The sequence below is a fragment of the Crocodylus siamensis genome, chromosome 6, assembly GCF_052110815.1.
Source record: "Crocodylus siamensis isolate JL-2025a chromosome 6, ASM5211081v1, whole genome shotgun sequence".
Lineage (NCBI taxonomy): Eukaryota > Metazoa > Chordata > Crocodylia > Crocodylidae > Crocodylus > Crocodylus siamensis.
The window spans coordinates 96,392,675-96,411,791 of record NC_143400.1 but is presented as its reverse complement, the minus strand read 5'-3'; the positions used below and the strand labels follow the sequence as shown (position 1 = coordinate 96,411,791).

The following is a 19,117-nucleotide window of genomic DNA, read 5'->3' as shown; positions in this document are numbered from 1 at the left end:
TCCCATCATGCTCTCATGGCTGGACCTTGTGTTTCATCAGGGTTTACATGCTAATGTGGGCAGACCAGCAGCCCCATCAAGGCAGGGGCTAGATCCTGTTGTACCAAAAGGGATAGCACCTGGGAGAGTCTGGATCCCCTTAGGCAGATAATGGCACTGAGCCTGGGTCTCCTACTGTGATCTAAGCTGGAGGTTATTGTGTAAAAGAAGGGTAGTGCCAGCACCAACCCAATAGCATTGGACAAGCAAGCAGTGAGCCCACCCCGATTTTTAAACCTCAGTGGGAGGTCCTCACCTTCGGGAGTGTATTTGGGGCCAAGAACCCAGAGATGTTTTCCCACCGCCCTGAGTCACAGAGCCAAGCTCTTGAGAGAGGACAGCTAGACCAACACATCTGTTGCATATCGGGTCCGGCCAGCTCCCTGCTTACTGCAGGGGCTTGCTCTTTTGAGATGCTCTCCCCATGCATGGTACAGGGAGCCTATTTGCCTAGCTCAGCACCTAAATTGTAGCGGCCTAATTCTCTCTCTCCCGAAAGCACTAATGACAGGATCCCAAACCCTTCCAATCCATTGGGTGTTTTTCCGTCGGCAGTAGCAATCTCCAGATCTGGCCTTGATGGATGCTTCCCATCTTCCTCTAGCTGTTGTAATGCAGCAGATATCATCCAGGCGGTAAACTCATAGTCCTGCTGAGCTCACAGGCAGTAACTTAACCTGTATATTTAAAGCTTGCAATTGAAAAATTTTTGTTTGCAAAAATCTAGTCAGTCTAATAAAAGATATTGCCTCTACCACAAGGCCTGATTGCTTTTTCCTCTAGACCAGTATGGTGACAACCTGCATAAATAACACATGAAAGATACTGAATTTTAGCTGATTTTTAAAAATGAAGTCTTCATAATTTTACAAGCAACTTTGAGCACCCGACACCTGAGATCCTGCTCCTGCCTTTGTTCAAAGTAATTTGCATCTTCGCAACAGAGACACCTCACCAGATAAGAAATTCCTGCCCAGAGGAGCATCCCACCTATTTACTCCTCTGTGAAATATGAACCACCATCACCAGAAGGAAATATGAAGACATCCTGCTCACCAACAAACAACTTGGAGGTAAACAGACTATTCCAACTTTTCTCTGAGCCGAGTCTGCGTATCAAATGAACTTTTCCAAACAGGTGATGTTACCACCTTCAACTCTCCCATGAAATATGAACTTTCATTTCTACCCAGGAGAACTGTTACAATCCTTTCTCTGATGCCTGATGAAGGGTGTCAGTGCCTGAACGCTTGCAATTAAAGCACTTTTTTTGTTTCGCAAAAATCTAGTCGGTCTAATAAAAGATATCACCTCTACCACGAGTCCATGTAAAGATCAAGCATTCGAGGCCCGTCATCAACAAAGGACGAATGTGAAGTCAGTAGCAAACCCCTGGGAGTTTGTAGGAGGGCTTCTGAGGACATGGTCTTCTCCAGCCTGCGGACGCCTAATTGCGGTAGGTGCCGGCAAATGGACGGCACTGGGACTCGCCGAAGGAGCCTTTGAACGGCTCTCAGAGCATCTGAACACTTGTACAGTGCTGTCCTTACACTAATCAGCATTTAGCTCCTGGCAGCAGAGTGTGTTCGAGCAAACCGGCGTTCATTCCCCAACCGTTGTTCTGCGTCACGAGGAGCCCCTGGATAATATATGCCGCAGCCTGGGGGCTCGTTTCTAGAGAAGTTTAAAAGGTCCAATCCACCCACCAGGGAATAAAACAGGGCTGCAAACAAGCCCCTACACGAGCCCCAAGCAACGACAATGTGGGAACCCAGAGCTTCGCGTTTCACCTTGCTAATCTCAGAAATCGGCGGCCTGTGCTGGACGGTGTTCCAGGTAACCAGCCCTTGTCTTGAGCTCAGACTTGGTTTTGATGGTTCTGTCGGGAAGGGGACTTCTTCGATAAGCAGAGTCCTTTAAAATGTTTACCTTTTTTAGAAGCTCACCAAGTTGTTGGGATTTTATATGTTTAGCTCTGCCTAATACATGAGTAATGTTTCTTCTTGTACACTAGCCTATATTGCTGTTGAGGTTTGCTGAAAGGTTTTCTCTGGCTGAACTGGGTAGATAGACAGATAGATATTGATACTGATATATCGATAGACATTGATACAGAGGGACATTGGTATAGATAGATAAATATTGATATAGGTAGATATTGATATATCGATAGACATTGATACAGATGGTCATTGATATAGATAGATATTGATATAGATGGACATTAATATAGATAGACATTGATATAGATATTGATATATAGTGATATAGATAGATATTAATATAGATAGGTATTGATATTGGTACAGATAGATAGCTAGACAGACAGATAGATCGATAGATAGATAGTTTTTACATACAGACATTACTAACTAGCTAGCTAGGTAATTCATTCAGAAGGCACCGATCACCGTGTTATCCAGGCAAGGACTGGCATCACTAGAGTATTGCTAACAAAGTGTGATAGCAGTAAACACTTAAGGAATGTGAAATATAGGCTAATGGCCTCCATTCATCCATTAAAAAAAAATACTCAGAGCCACGTTTAATCCTGGCAATAAACTGCCTGTTGTTTGACCTGCTATCCTAGCAATCAGCAGAAGTGAGGAAAACAATGAAAATATTCTGCACCCGGGTGTATGTGAGGCATAGCAAACGAGTGCTGTTTACACAAGAATAAGTCTGGAAAAAGTTCATTGTGAAGTCCGACCTCTCCCTCTGTTCCAAGCTTCTTTTTAAACCATCCGTGAAATTTCATAGATAATGCTTTATCCGTGGGATTCATTCTACCTAAGGACTTGTGTGAGCGCTGGAGATGGAGCCTACCCCTATTGAAATAAATGACAAAGCAATCAGGATTGGGCCCAGGATAGAGATTTTCAGGATGATTTTTTGCTGCTTAAAGTGCTGCTGGCATTGTACAACAAAGCCCTTAAAAATGATCCCTGTTAATTAGAAATACAACACTGGTTCTGTCCACACAAATATTTGTTTCTTATACAAAAGGGATTTTAATTTGCCTTGGAGGAGGACAGAAATCTATAGGTATGTCAGATGCATACAAAATGAACTATAAAGTGCATTAATTATTTGCAAATTGTAAGATAATAGTTTTATCTGAGAAACACATTTCTTCCACGTTTTATTTGCCCTCTGCCATTACGTTATTGCATTTCTCTATCGGGTTTAATGTTTTCTGTAGCGGAGCTGGGGAAGCGTCAAAACATTTCCATTGAGATTCACTTGAGAGTTTAAATGGATGTGATTCAGTTTGTGCTTGTGAGACACTTTGCTCATTTTCCACAATTAAGCTTGGAAATGGAGATAGCAGGCAAAATGTGTGCTGGAACAATTTTTTTTTTAAAGCAAATAATGGAAAATATTCTATAAACACGTTCCAGATTCATCACTGCAAATATTCATGCTGGCACCTGACTCGAAGAGTAAACACTGCTGGGGTCATGCAAAAAACTTTGTGTGCCATCTCCAGGTGTAGCAAAAACACCTCAAATTATGAATAGCAAACAGTCACAATTAGCTGCTTGTTCGGTGGGCTGCAGACCAAGAATTATTCCCAGAAATTATTCAGCAACCATTTATTTAATAACAAAATAATTCTGCTCTCCTAAACACGTCCATTAGACTCGTTTGTGTCTGGGATTTCAACCTATCACTCGTTACCGAGCCTCTTCACAGTAATTCCTACTCCAGATATTCACTGGAAACCAAAGGACCTCATAAAACACCCTGGGAAATTCGCCACTGACTTGTATCAGTTGGATCGAGCCATAACAGAATAAAATCACGGGCTCTGTCCTACATCCTCTACAGGTGCAATTAGCGTTCGGTCAAGAACGTGATTTCAATGGGAAAGTCTACAGTCCCAGGATTGGACCCTCTCCGTGTTCATACATGCCTCTCTCCCTTCAAATAGAAAAAAGGCTTATATTGCTATGATGCTTGCCCTGATTGGGACCGTGTGTGTGTGTGTTTCAGCTGGCAGACTCCGACCCTATATGTGAACTCGATGAAACGTAAGTAGCTGCTCTCTTCCACGCTTTAGGGGTGTAGGTTGTACCGTGTTGGTCCAAGGACACAGGCAGACAAGGTTCTTTGGGTAAATCCAATATCTTTCATTAGACCAAGAAAACAGGTGGAAAAATAGTTCTTTGCAAGGGTGCACGCCCAAAAGTTTGCAAAGAACTATTTTGCCAACTATTTAGTTAGTCTAATAAAAAGATATCACATCTACCCAAAGGACCGTGTCTGCCCAGGAGCTGCTCTCCACCGTCTTCCCGAGTTGTGCACTAGGAAGCCCTAGCTGCTTTAACTAAGCAAACCATAGATATGAATGCAAAGAGGGTAGTAAGGGGTAGCAAAGGCTCTTTGGTTTTTTCATGCCATAGATATTAATGCAAAGAAGGTGGTAAGGAGTAGCAAAGGCTCTTTGAATTTCTCTTTAACAGGAGACAGAGGGAAGCACAGAGGAGGCCTGCTGTCAGGTTCATTTATAATTTTGCTGTTTCACACATGTTGCAAGAATAACTTTGAGTTTCACAGAGTGGGCAATGGTCGTGGTGTATGCGTAAGGTGTCTAGTTAGATGCCTGATGGACCTGTCCGTGGCTGACGAGGCCCATTTGAGAACGGCGCGGCTTGGAACAAGTGTCACAGATCCTGGGGGGTTGAGTTGGCGTCCAACTTTCTAGCACTCCACTTTCTTCTCTCTCGCTTTGCTTCCATCCTCTGGTTCAAAGCCATGTCGTGCCGACCTGCACCCAGCGCCAGATGTTCCCTCCAGACCGGACAGGATTTAATTTCTGCACCCTCCTCCCAGCTTTCTACATTTCATAGTTTCATAGTTTCTAGGGTCGGAAGGGACCTGAGTAGATCATCTAGTCCGACACCTGCCATGGCAGGAAAGAGTACCGGGGTCAAACATTGAAGTTGAACAACTTCCTATCATAAAATCATAGAATCAAAGGACCGGCAGGGACCTGTAAGATCACCAAGTCCTGTTCCCTGCCATGGGCAGGAGGTCAAACGAGCTCAACGAGGCGCTTGCCCAGCCTCCTCTTGAATGCTGCTAGGGATGTTGTCTGCACCACCTCTGATGGGACCACGTTCCAGATTCGAGTTACCCATATGGAAAAGAAGTTTTTCCTTACGTCCAGCCGAAACTTTTCCTCGACTAACTTGTGCCCATTGTACCTCGTCCTTCCACGGCATGCTTTTCCGAAAAGTTGCATTTATCTTCACCTGTTTGGGACTGAATTTTGTGGGGTCCTAGATCCCGGTGTTCTCTCTTGACATATTTGTAGGCGGCCATCAAGTCGCCCCTCCGCCTTCCCTCCTCACAGGGCCTGCCCCCAGGCCCTTGATCATGCAGGCGGCCCTTCTCTGCACCATGTTGAACTTGTCCACATCCTTCTTGAAGTGTACTGCCCAGACCTAGACATAGTACTCCAGCTCTGGGGGAGCAGAAGGGTTTGGGGAAGACCTTGTTTCCCCTCGCACCCCCCCCCCGCATAACAAGAAATAACGACCACAAGTTGTTGGAGAGGAGGTTTAGATTAGACATCCGCAAGAACGACTTCACGGTCAGGGCGGCTAGGATCTGGACCCAACTTCCAAGGGAAGTGGTGCTGGCTTCAACCCTGGGGGGCTTTAAGAGGAGGCTGGATGCCTACCTAGGTGGGATCATCTGAGCCCAGTTTTTCTCCCGCCCAGGCGGGGGGTCGGGCTTGCAGATCTACAAGGTCCCTTCGACCCCACTTCTGTGATTCTGTGACTCCTGAGATCCACGACTCGGAACAGCCTTGCCAGGGGCCCCGCTACCAGCTCAGCCAGCTCTTTCAGCACTCTTGGATGCAGGTCGTCTGGCCCAGCTGACTTGTAAACGTTCATATGATCTAAGAGTATCTACACCTGTGTGAGACTGATTTTTATGGGGTCGGCTGTCATTGCCGTACTCTCAGCGCCTCTGGACAGGTGATGCGTTCTCACCTGGCTTCGGGAATGCTGATGTGAAGCGAGCATTAAGGAGCGCTGCCTTTTCACGGGGTCAGCTGTGGGCTTCAATAGGGGTGCCACTGTGGCGCTTGATTTCTTTCTTGCTCCCTATGTACCTGTAGAAATATTTTTTGTTGTCTTTCATTTCAGTCAGCGGCTTGATTTTCATGCATGCCTTGGCTTCCCTTGTCTCAAATCTGCAGACCCTGGCTGCAGGAGTGTACTCTTCTCTGGATGCTGAACTGTTTTTCCTTTGCATGTACACTTCTTTTTGAGAAGTTCCCTAATGTCCCTGTTGAGCCAGGCGGGTCTCTTGGCTCCTTTCCCTCATTTTGAGCACATGGGGATGGCTGCTTTTTGAGCCTCCCCATCATGAGCTCCCGAATCGTCCATCGCTGGTTGCAAAGGGCCTTTCCAACCAGACTCCTGAGTTTTCCAAAGTCTGCCTGTCTGAAGCGGATGGCGAATCTATTCAAATTGTAATCACTGTCACCCAGAGCACCTCCAATCTTCAAAAGCACTGGCTGGAAAACCACATCCCATAAAAACCCTGCTCCAGGTGAGGCTTGAACTCACAACCTCAGCATGGCTCACCCAAGTACTGCTGTATAAGTACTGTGCGCTAACCGATTGCGCCACTGGAGCAAGAGAGAGGGCTTTTCCTTGACTGGGAGTCGAACCCAGCTCCAGCAGCAAGCGTGCTGAATCCCAACCACTAGACTACCGGGGACCTGCGAACTTTTTTTGCACGCATTGGGGTACCCCCATAGAGGCCGACCCCTCTTTCTAGAGCCATCTCGAATCTCCCCCTACAAAATACTCTCAGGGATATGGTCTCCTCCCTTTCTCTTAGCCTGTCCCATCCATCCCAACCTCCCTTTCTTGATGGTTGTTTCAAAGTGTGTCAGTCCTGTGGTCTCCAGCACCTCCATTCGGTATCCTGTCTTCCCACTTTATGTTCAGGATCTTACCCAGACGTGTCATATGGTAGCTGATCGGTCTCCTGATGCCTACCTAGCATATGCAGTCCACATTTCTGAGCCATAGAGCAGGGATGGCAAGCACACAAGTCTCATAGGTGACATATCTATGTATAATTAAAGGGAAACAGCGCTGTACCACTTGCATCTAGTCACAAGAAAAGTTAGGTTACTAATTTAACACCTTCAAGAGCAAATTGCTTGCTTACCTTGCTGGGATCCTGTAACCCCAGCTGACTTCCTGCCCCTGGGCAGGGGGCTGGACTCGACGATCTCCCGAGGTCCCTTCCAGCCCTGATGTCTATGAAATCTATGAAATAGCAATTGCTTAATGGGATGACTCCATCCGCCACTGAAGTTAGGACCACGCTTCCGTTGCCTTCACACATCATAGGACTGGACTCCATAAAATCCCCTCATGTTGACTCTTTAATATTTTTTCTTAACACTCAGGTGTGTGGGTCACCACGAGGAAAACCTCAGCACCTGGTATGTGTGGTAAGTACAGACTCCTCTCTGAAGAAAGAGCTGGCAAAACAGCTTATGCTGAGACAGCGCAAGAGACAGGAATGAATGGAGAGAGAGCATTTCTCTTAGTATTTCCCCCCAATTTTCCCCGCTTGGAGCCCATGATTTTGTGTTCTGTCCTTAACGACAAATGGGAATCATTTCTTTTCCCCCCTCACTAGTTGCAGACAGTCAAGCTGATAGATGAACACTTTTCAGGGCAAAAAACTAATGTCAAACTTTTCAGGATTTCTTCCCCTCCACCTCCACAAGACCCAGAGCCTGGCCCCTGGCAGGCTGTTGTTTTCAGAGGGCTGAGATCTCCCCATGCAACCTAAAATGCAGAAAAATGGGAAAAAAGAAAGTTCTTGGAAAAAACGGAGCAGCCCTGGTCTTCCCAGAGCTAGCGGGGGCCAGGACCCAGTTAATGCAAAAGGCGGGTGAGTCTGACTCTTCCTTGGTGCTGCTTTGTGTCTCCAGCTTAAGGGGCAGATGACGGAGTTGTTATAGCAGTCAGGGCAGGATACAAATCACACACCCTACATCCACTTAGCCTCTCAGGAGGCAGAATAGAGACATCCCCCGCTCCTCCATATCTTCTGCACCAGGTTCCTGCTGCTGTGTGTCCTGGCCCTGATCCTGTCCTGCGGGATCCTCCTCTGCCTGCAGTGCTGGCTCGAGCAGCGGAGCCAGCCGCCTTCCCAGCGCACCCTGGCTGTGTTTGCCCTCAGTGATGCCGACACTTTTTGTGGTTGGTTTCCATCTCTGTCATTTCGGTGCCCCTTATTGTGAATACTTTATGACCCACTTGGCCCTTGGTGGGATCAAAGCCATCGCTGGGGCGCTGTCATGGGGTCAGTAGATCAAGCGATGCTATGTTCAAATCCCTTTGTGTCTCATCTGCCCCCAAGAAGCATCCAAACCCATGCAGGGTTGGGGGATGAGGATGTGATATGGCCCCTGGAGAATCTCTCCTTTAACCTCAGTGGGTCACATCGACGGCTGGCTGGGAGCTCCTCAAAGGACAAGGCTGTGGGCAGATTTCTCTTTGATGAGATATCTTTAGTGACCAGGGGGAACTGCACTTGCTTGCAAGGGAACAGGACTGCTGTGAGCGATGCACGCTCTCTGGTGCCTTGAAAGCATTCAGATCCCATCGTCTTGGCTGCCTGAGGTCAGGCTTGCCCCAGTTTTGGGGGCCTTATGTGCCGGCGCTGAGCTGCAGCAGTTGTGTGAACACATTTGCTATTTCAGTATCATAAATCAGTGCCGATTACACGTCCACTCCCTCACAGACACGCGTGCACGCACACAGGGGCACACACTTGCACATTCCCACATGCACGCAGACAGCACCCCTCCACATCCACACGCACACCCCTCTCTTCTTCCCAGGTCAGGAGGGTATAATGTTACCAAGACCGGCTGTCTCTTCTCTTCCCCAGCCAGCACAACGTCTCGGTGCCCCTGGTCTGAAGCTCGCGCCCACCCTCCACATCCAGAGCCGTACTCTGCTCCCCTGCCACCTTTCCACACCACGGGACCTGGGTCCCCTCCTTCCTACGAGGATACCATGAAGACACGTGAGCACTGAGGCCCAGCTCTGGTGCCTCGAGGAAGCTCCTGGCTTCCATGCAGGTGTTTCAAACCCAGCCTCTTCCCCGACTCTGCCATGAGAACGGCAAGGAGGAAACACCGAACTGCAAACTATAACGGGCCACAACACACAAATGGCCCTGGCCTTTCATACTTGCCCGGAGCAGATTTTCCTGTGCAATGCAAACTTGCTCCAGGCTTCCTGCTTCCAATTTTAAGGACATCCTACTTTGAGTCAATCTGGAGCTGTCCACTGGGGGGGGGAGGGGTCTCATTTTGGCTCAGCTGCAAAATTTGGCCTCTTCTAGCTGCTTGCTCCTATATTGCACCTCTGTGATGTGAAGGCTGATGAATGACTCAGTAGCTTCAAGCTGGCATGGCTTCCTTTGCCTGGCATGGAGGCAGCAGGGCACTGCTGGGAAGAGCCCCAGGGTTGTAATGTGCAGGGCAATGCCAAGGTGCTGCACGTGGAGGAGGGACCGTCTGTCTCCTCTGAAGCACTTAGCACGGTTTAGGCAGTCAGTCTTGCCGGGTTTGCAACAAAGGCCAAACTGGGGGGTGGTTTGGGGTCTTTTGCTCTGTGCAGATGCTCTGAATTTCAGTGTCAGCCCCGTGGACCCCAAAGGAGTGGTGACTTGTGTTGACAGCCTGTGAGCTGGGCCAGCTCCACCGTCCACCCAAGGGACCCACAGGCAACCTAACAGCTCACTTCTCCAGGGCTATGTAATTGCAGGTAGCACCTCTCCCCTGGCTAGATCAGGCTGCAGGGGCTCGGAGGCCTTTCCCCAGCACCACAGACACCCACTCATCTCCTATGGCTCCATCCAGCTGTGCTCCCTCAGCTCTCCCTGCAAGCTAGCTAGTTGGCCTGGCCACTTCCACAGCTGGAGCTCCAGGATTTGGGGGTGGACTGAGTAATAAGAATGGTTCATTGTTTCTCTAATACTGGATGTGGGATCCAGAACGGATCAGAAGAACATAAGAACATGAGTTGCCATTGCCTGGGTCACACCCTAGGTCCTTCTTTCCCAGCCTCCTGTGTCATACAGGGTGTGTCTACATGTGCATTTATGCCGGCTTAAATTTACTGTGCAGTAAATTACTGCACAGTAAGTGGAATAGGCAGGCCTCTACACATGCAAGCATTAAAACGCATTAACACTGCGTGTGGACTGACTTGGAACTAAAGTTAGTCCCAGGTCAGTCCACACACACAGTGTTACTGCACGGCAAGGCGTCTCCACATGCATTACTGTGCAGTAAATAATTGGATATAAATTTGATACCTGCACGATGCGGGTATCAACTTTACACTCAAGTCAGCATAAGTCGCCATATTTATTGTGCAGTAGGGGCATGCACATGTAGACATGTGCCTGTACTGCGCAACGATTTTGGTTACTGCGCAGTAAATGCACACGTGTAGCTGCACCCCCGGGGTCAGAGAGCGGCTCTGATCAGGGTTTTCCTCGCTGTTCCTCTCCGAGTTGCACCCTCCCACATTTAAGGTCCAGAAGGATGGCTAGGACGCCGGAGCAGGAACCAAAACACCTGGCTTCTGCTGCTTGTTAAATCAGTGACTTCCTTTGCTCCTTCCAAAGCCCAGTCATACAACCAGCTCTCTGCCCCAGGCCCCACCTGCATGAGAGAGAAGCACCGCCCCACCCCGCAGAGCCGGGGGAGTGTAAACCCATTAGGGATTTTGCAGAAACAGCGGCAGGATAATGGCACAGTCCGAGAGAAGAAATCTCTGTTCAGGCAAATGGTCCCCATAAAACCTTCTGTTAGCAGCTGTTCAAATGCTTGACTCGTGTACAGGAGGTCATAAACACAGCTGTAGCAAAACCGGCGCCTGTGCCTGGGGTAAGAGTACAAGCAGCAAGAAGAAGTCATGTGCACGGGACCCAGGAAGGCAGCACTAGTGGTGTTCACAGGGTCAGTCACAGCTTCAGGGGCCCTGAGCTCTTCTCACCCTCCACCCGCTCACCCCCGGGCCTCTCTGCTCTATCACCGTGTCGCTCCTGAGCGGCCTCTTGCCCTCAACAGGAGCTGGAGGTGGCCCCGTTCTCTCAGGATCAGGCCCAGTGTGTCACCTCCTCCGCGCCACCCCTCCGGTTTATGCCCTGAAGTTCGATCCTAAATGACATTTGTCATCAGAGCTTGCATTGCCTCGGAGCAGGCATTAAATTCACACATCGTTTTCTGTAAGCCAGCCAGCACATTTGCCGCAATGACCCCTGGCAGTGAGGAGCTCCACAGGTTGTCTGCATTACATGCTGCATAAAACATGATTGTCTGCTGCTTATTAATTGCTTGGTTCAAAATAAGTCCCTGCCTTTTTAATTTCACCAAAAGTCACCTTCTGATTATATTGTTGGAGCGGCTAACGAGCCCCAAGCTTTCATACCCTTCATCAGTCGGAGTCCCTGCGCCCCAAGGTTCAGGGACAGGAGCCTTCTAAATTTTGCCAGAAAGGCTTCAAAATGCCCAGCCAGCGGGCCAGTAATATAATGAGTAATCAGAGAGGAAGTCGTGTGCCCGTCAACATTAAGGGCATGCTTCAGAGGGAAGGGTTCACAAAACAGGGAAGAGTCAATAGGGATTTATTATAGACTTTCTCACCAGACCAGGAACAAGGGGTCACAGCATGAAACTACCAGGTGGAAAGTTTAAAACGGACTCAAGGCAGGTCTGTTCACCCACCGTAGGCAAGGGCAGTGACACAGGAGACTGAGCAAGATGGACCCAGGGTCTGACCCAGTCCATGTCCATGTTTTTATGTAGCATTGATGGCAGCTGAGGATCATTTTGCTGTGCTCCTAGTGGGGTTTCAGTCTGAGCTGTGTCAGGCTGGTGTGCTTTAAATAACATGATTTAAAGCAAGCCTTAGCCCAGTGAATCTGCAGGGGCGATGGGGGGAACAGACAGCAAGGCATAAGACATCCCAGAGAGAAGCTTCTAACTGTATTCACATGCATGTGGCAACATATAGGAATCAAAACTCATGGCAGAAGTGATATGCTTTATTAGGCCAACCAGACATTTGCAAAACAAATTGCAAGCTTCGGGCACAGGCACCCTTCATCAGGCACAGATTGTAGAAGCTCTCCTACATGCAACCTACACGAGCACTGTCCTTTCGCAGCTCCGCAAAAGTGCAAGCTCCAGCCGAGAGCAAATGGGAAAGGGCCGGGCACCCAAAGGGCTCACGTGGGGGTGCTTTTGTCTCCCATCCCCTGGAGGAAAAGGGGCCCATAAAAGGTGACCAAAGGCTTTAAGGACTAAGGAGTCTGGGGCCAAGCTGCCCTTCTTGAATGACGTGGCCCAGGTGGCTGGGCTGGGTCAGATGGTGCCTGCTGAGGTGAGCGAGCCCAGCTGCAGGAGAGCTGCAATGGGGTTAGAGGGGTTGTAGGCATGAGCTGCCCCAGCCTGGCTTGGCCACCAAGCTGAGGTTGTAGGGACCCGGCTGTCTGTCTGTCCTTCGCCGGCTGACCTCAGAGGCAAGGTGCCTCGTCTGGGCTCAGGGCCTGAAAACCAGGTCAGCCCTGAAACCTGTGAAGAGTGCTGGGCTCGGCTTCTCTGGGCACTGTGAGGATGGTGGGGGTGTGTGGAAGCAGATGAGAAACCCTGCACGGCTGCTGCTGGGCACTGAGCAACTCCGTGCAAACACCAAGCCAAGTCAGGATCCTCTCCTGTATTTTGGGAGCGCTGGGGGGGCTGGTGTGAGTATTAGCCATTCGGTGCCGGTGCACGGAGCTCCCCGAGAGCAGGCGAGCCTGGTGCGCAGTCAGGCAGGGCTCGGTGTGTGCTGAGGGTCGAACAGCATGAGAGTCCTCCCAGCACCACCCCGGCCAGCTGGATATAGGTGACCTGCTCAATGCAAAGCTGTGAGCTCCTCATCTAGGGAGGCAGCAACCTCCGATCTAGTGCTGGCTTCGCCACTGATCCAATGGGTGTCCTTGGTTGTGCTGCCTCCCTGTGCCTCAGCTTCCCCATCTGCGAAATGGGGCTATTTCCTCACAAGAGTATTTAGCCCTGCAGAAGCTGATCTGCAGGAGCCTTTCTACACCCATCCTGGACCCTTCCCACCACTCCCCAAGCAACAGGAGTCCCTTCGGTTCCCCAGGGACTCTTCCTACCCCTGCAAGAGCTGTAGCTTTGCTTTGTGCTGACGGTAACCCCACGTGGCACTCTGATCCTAATGAATGGCAGGGTCTAATAGTCTGCTGTGCGTTTCCAGAAGTGACCAGGGAAGAGGAGCCATTTGTTTTTATGCATCGGCGTAGAAGTCCGTCCCTTTCGGCCGTAATGGTGCTGAGAGCACTCTGTTATGCCCTCCAACCAACACTCGCCCCATAATTTACACTGTGCATTAACTGGAAGCAGAGATGGCAAATCACATTAGAAAACAAATCCACTGCCAACAAGTCTTGATAGTGGGTAAATAATGAGCTGGGCTAATTGCCTTGGTGTCTATCAGGAGTGAAAGTACGGACCAACGGGAGAGCGGCATTGTTCGGCCTTCGCTGCCTCCCTGCCTTCGAGAAGTGAATAATAGAGTCATGCGCTGCGTGGGAAAGCCACAGCTGCCCTCTGGGTCTGAAGCAAAAGGGAGCAATATCCTACCCGGGCTGGGCATCTCAGGGGGAGGTTTCCAGCGTGGGAAATCAGTCGTGGATGATGAGCAGATTGCAAGGGGGAGAAAACTCCAGAGAGGAGATGCTCTCGTTCCTCCGGTCTCCCTCCATCTGAAAGGCCTGGGGTCCGGTCTCGAGGGTTTGTTTGAGGAAACCTGCTACGTGCCCATGAGGCCTGGAGCTCCACTTTGCCAGGCAGGTCTAGGCAGCTGCTTCCTCAAGCCCCGAAGGGCAGGATGTCTTGCAACGAAGCCCTTTGCAGAGTGGGCCCTGTCCTGCATCTATGCTTTAACTGCATGAATCCCAGCCCCCCCGGGAGCTTTCTTGAGCCCGAGCCTGACCCCGAGCCGCAGAGGATGTAAGACATATTTTCATTGCTGTTTTTCGGTCCAAGCCAAGATGCGAATTGAGCAGCGAGCTCCCGTTTCCAGATCGTGTGCTCCTGCACAGCTCCGGGGCCTGCCTGGTGCAGCAGGCTTTGAAAAGGGATGAGGTTGCTGGTGTGAGCATTGGACTGGGACCCAGGAGCCCCTCTAGCCTATCCCCAGCTCTGACACTGATGCTTTCTATGGCCTTGGGCAAGACACTTGTGTTTCTGCTTCAGTTTCCTGCTCTATAAGAGCTGCCGTGGACTGGGTGAGACCAGGCCCAGCTTGCCCAATCTCCTGTCACACAGGGGTGGAGAGCGGAGGCTGGAAAGCAGAATGAACTAGGTTTGACCAGGGTTTTCCCCTGCTTCTCTCTCTCTTGCAGCCTCCAGCTGTGATGCAGAGGCCGTGCCCCTCAGCCCCAGGCTCAATAGTGACTGATGCCCCTTTCCTCCAAGCACATCCCTTGGTGAATCTGGCTGAACTCAATAAAATGGGCTAAGCTGTAAAATGGGCATAACAGGTCCTGCCTGCCAGGAGAGCCTGCATTCACAGCCTTGCAAAGAAGCACCCTGAAGGGTTGTCATGATTCATTATTATTGTGCGTTTGCCCATTATTTCAAAATGCTACAGGAGGAGCTCAGGCCTCTGGGGCCCCAGGCACAGAGGAAGCCTGTAGTTTTCCCCTTTAAAGAAGTAAGGTGCTAAGAGTCTGGCCCTTACTCGTTCTATTAATGGCCATGACCTCATCTTTGCTTATGAATCTGCAAGGCTTGGGTCTCAGCCTGAATAGTTGCTCCCTTCCCTGCCCATCCCATCCCTTGAAAGCCTTAAGGAAAGGCTTAAAATTCAAGTACATCTAAAGCACATGGCAACATCTCCTGGGCCTTGCAGAAGAGAGGCAGGGGGTCTGGCACTAGTCATCAGCAGAGCACTGCTTTCCTACCTCTAGGATCAAATCTCTTCCAAGAGCTTGTTCCTATTTGCGCGGCTGCCATCTCCTCCTTGCTGCCAGGAGGGACATTACCTCCAGTACGGCAGGTCCCCTGCTAACCGAGCAAAACTTTAAGTGTCCTCTCCCTCTGGGAAAAGCCTGCAGGAGGGACTAGAAATGATGCAGAGTTCAGAGAGTGGGCTTCGTTCCTCCCCTTTCTAAAACATTAAGTGCACTTACTGCTACAGGTGACACGTTGGGTTTATTTTTATTTTATTTTTGTATTCTTTTAAGCCTCCCCCCGAGGCATCGGCTGCTGGCTGGAGCCCAGGCTGGGGATGGGGACTGGGCTGTGCCAATGCTAGGATTTAAAGCCTGCGATTTCTAGCTGGAGGGTCTTGTTCCTCTGCTCGGAGTCAGGCCATTGCCACATTTGGGGTCAGGAAGGAATTTTCCACCATAAAATGGCCCCATAAAATAAGAACGGTGCAGTCTTGGTGGGGGTTGTCTCCCCTGCTTTACCGGGGGCAGATAGGTGTGATGTCTTGCGTTTGCGGTAGGGCTGATGGTAGTCTTATGTAGAGTTTAGATGATGGATGTGGACGGGGCTGATCCTGCCTCAGGCAGGGGTTGGACTGGACATGACCAGCTCCCTGCCAGCCCCATGACTCTAGGATTTCTCTGATTAAGAAAAATCCTACTTTCTGGATCCACCTCCTAGTCAAGGCCCCCCCAGCCAACTACAAACATTGCATGAACATGGGTGGGGGTGAGAGGAAGGGATCTGTATATTATAAAATAAGCCATCCAAATCGGTGAATTGTTTCTTCCTAAAGTATCAGAGCAAAGGACATTATTTCTGTGGCTAATTGAAGCTGATGAAGATGGTGGGGAGGCTGAAATATGGCAGGAAGAAAATGGGCCATGCAGGTGTCAGCATTTTATTAGAAAACTATGACCTGGTGTGCATTGCAATGGGAAATCAATATCTGTTTGGAAAGAGTGGAGAAAAACTAATCAGGGAGGTGATTTGCCAGCTATCAATATTTGCATCCGCTGACCGGTCTTTACCTACCAAAAGGACCTACATCAGGTCACTTCCCGTCCTAAGGTACGTGTGACGGGTTTGATCCATCATCCTGTCTCTCGGGGGCTGTCACAGCACCTTGGCCCAATAGGACACCGGCTCCTGATCCTCCCAAGGACCTGATAATTTCAGTTTTCTCCCCATCCCATGGGATCTTCTTGCCAAGCTATTGTTAAGGAGCCTGTTGGAGGGGCTTCCCCTCCCCCCCCAACCCCTGCCTGGAGTTTTACCCCAGTTGCTGCTAGGCAGGGCTGGGGGAAGAGCTGCTCTGCTCATTAAGCCCATCTTGACCATTCCCAAGTATCACACAATCCTAGAAAACGAGGGTCGAAGGGACCTCAGGAGGTCACATCTAGTCCAGCCCCTGCTTCAAGGGGGACCAGCCCCAATTGCATTGTCCCAGCCAAGGCTTGGTCTACCCGGGTCTTCAAAACCTCCAAGGATGGAAACTCCTCTGCCTCCCTGGGTAACCTGTCCCAGTGCTTCACCACCTTCCCAGTTAAAGAGTTAATATCCAACCTCAACTTCCCTTGCTGCAGCTTGAGCCCATTGCTCCTTGTCCTGTCATCTACCCCTACCGAGACCAGTCCAGCTCCAGCCTCTGTGCAGCCCCCCGGCAGGGAGGTGACGGCTGCTATTCAATCCCCCTCGGTCTTCTCTTCTGCAGACTCAGTCAGCCCATTTCCCTCAGCCTCTCCTCACCAGTCCTGTCCCCAGCCCCACAACCATTTCCATTGCCCTCCACTGGACTCTCTCCAACGTGTCCACATCCTTTCTGCAGTGGGGGCCCACAGCTGGACACAGGACTCCAGATGTGGCCTCCCCAGCGCTGATCAGAGGGGAAAGTAGGGTCTACACACAGCAGACTGTTTTGGGGGGTCCCTTATCCAGTCCAGCTCCTCCAAGAAGTTTGTGGCTGAGCGCCGGGCTCCTGCTGCTCACCCCTTTCCTGCCTTGAGCGTTGCAAATGGGCTCAGCCCCTGAGATCAATCCGGGGAGCTGAGCACAGAGACCCGTGGTCCCCAGCACGCTGCTGACCACCCTCCTAGGAGCTATTATTTCTTCTTATTCCAGGCAGATGTTTCGGGGCTTAGTTACCTGCATGGGATGAAAGCCTGGTATGAAAATGGCTAAGGGCAAAAACCATCAAATGATTGATCCAGTTGATTGGGAGGACTGAGACCTTGAGCTCGAAAGGGAGAGAAAGGGCATTCCCATAGAAGAGGATCCTGATGTCTTAGGAGACAGCTTGGCTGCTTGATTAGCCCAGCAGTGTTCAGGGGAAATAGGTGACCAGGCACCTGCATTTTAAGGAGTGACTATGACACAAGCAGACCAAAAAATCTTAAATCCCAGGAACAGCCAAACCCTAGTCCAACCTGGCAGTGCCCTGGAAATGGAAATAGATTCGACCAGTGGTTTTCATCCTGTGGCCTCTGGGGGTCTTTAGACTATGTCTACGGGGTCCCCGAAAGATGGCTAGGCTCAATCAAAAAGTATGTGAATAATACCCACACTTACCATTCAAAGGGTCTGCACCTCCATTTGAAAATTTGTAGGGGTCCGCAAATGAAAAAAGGTTAAACGCCACTGGATTAGATGGAGCCCAAACAAAATATAAGACTCTTCAAAAGGTCCCTAAGCAGCAGAGGGGGCTGAGCATGCCCTACCAATGCTGAAGAATGACTTGCCACCCCTGAGCGGACAAATTAATGGCTCTATCAGACAGAAAGGCTGTTTTTTGATAAGGGTCTGTTGTCCCATCAGCAAGAGAGATCAGCCTTCTTGCGGGCGGTATATCCCACGAAGACACGCGTCATCTTTCTACACATTCGTGTTAACCTCAGGACAGGCATAATGCTCCTGAGACATGACACCCCCCCGCAAAAAAAAAATAGGTGTGAAGGGCATGGGTTTGAATTTGGAAGGTGAGCAAAAGAAGCCTACACCTCTATGACCTTATCCAGTGACCTTTTGACATCCTAGCTTCAGTGTTGTTTTGAAAGTAAAAAAAACACCAAAAAACTTTTATTGTGTTTTTTGTTTAATGAATTGCACTGAAAATTAACGCGGGCAAATTAAAACCAATTCCAATCCCAACTAACCAACTGGAAGTTCAGGAAAGCTCAGAAAAATCCAGCACTGCCATCACCAAATCAACGTTACCGTTAGGATCAAATCCATCAGCAGACTCACAGTAGCACAGACTGAAGCCAACGAGTGATCAAATAACCAGGCGAACCAAGCAAGGTTCAGATTGGGAAGGAATGTGGCATAGGACCAATTTTTATAGACCGCTAACCTCAGCCATGCAACTTGTCCCCCAGCACCTCGAGGCAATGGTGAGGTCCCTTGAAGATGCCTTGGACTGAACTTTGCACAGTTAAACTTTATTCCACTCTCATCCCAAATGGCCTAGATCCCGCCGGTCCCTGTTTCTTACAGATTGGTTTTGCATCCACACACTTTTACAACCCCGGATGATGCAGTGTGAGTTAAGGCAGCATTTGCTACACACTGGATGCACACCCACTGCCCCTTTAGCATATACAACCATTTATTCACACTTAAAAATGTTATAGAAAAATCCATAGTGAGGAGGCAACTGTCCCCAGCCTAACAAAATACAACAGGAAAAATAAAAGGGGCTTGGAGAAAAAGCATTTTTTTAAGCTTGTTTGGTCTTTGGAGCATCAGGATGAGGATGGTGGTTGGGAGGACAAACATTACAACAACATCATCTATCAGTGTCTGGGCTTTCAATTGGGTTAGGCTAGCACAGCCTGCGTTGCCTTGGTCTTTCCCTGCCCTTGGATGAGTCTCGGGACAGCGAACAGATCTGCATTTGTTGGAGAGGCGATAGCACCAGAGGAACACACCTTCTCCAGTGTTTACCTGTGTGGCAGCTAACCCAGCTCCCCCGCCAGCGTGGGGGCATCTCCATGGCAGAAAGCCACC

General features: G+C 49.8%; 1 protein-coding gene and 1 non-coding gene across 2 annotated transcripts in view; both read right to left on the bottom strand.

Moving 5' to 3' along the window:
* CLDN16 (claudin 16) overlaps window positions 1-19,117 on the bottom strand; it is a 41,254-nt gene that overhangs the window by 11,347 nt on the left and 10,790 nt on the right.
* On the bottom strand, window positions 6,602-6,695 carry TRNAI-UAU (transfer RNA isoleucine (anticodon UAU)). Its single transcript has 2 exons — window positions 6,658-6,695; window positions 6,602-6,637 (listed from the first exon to the last, which is right to left on the bottom strand). It is a non-coding gene; the product is annotated as a tRNA-Ile (tRNA).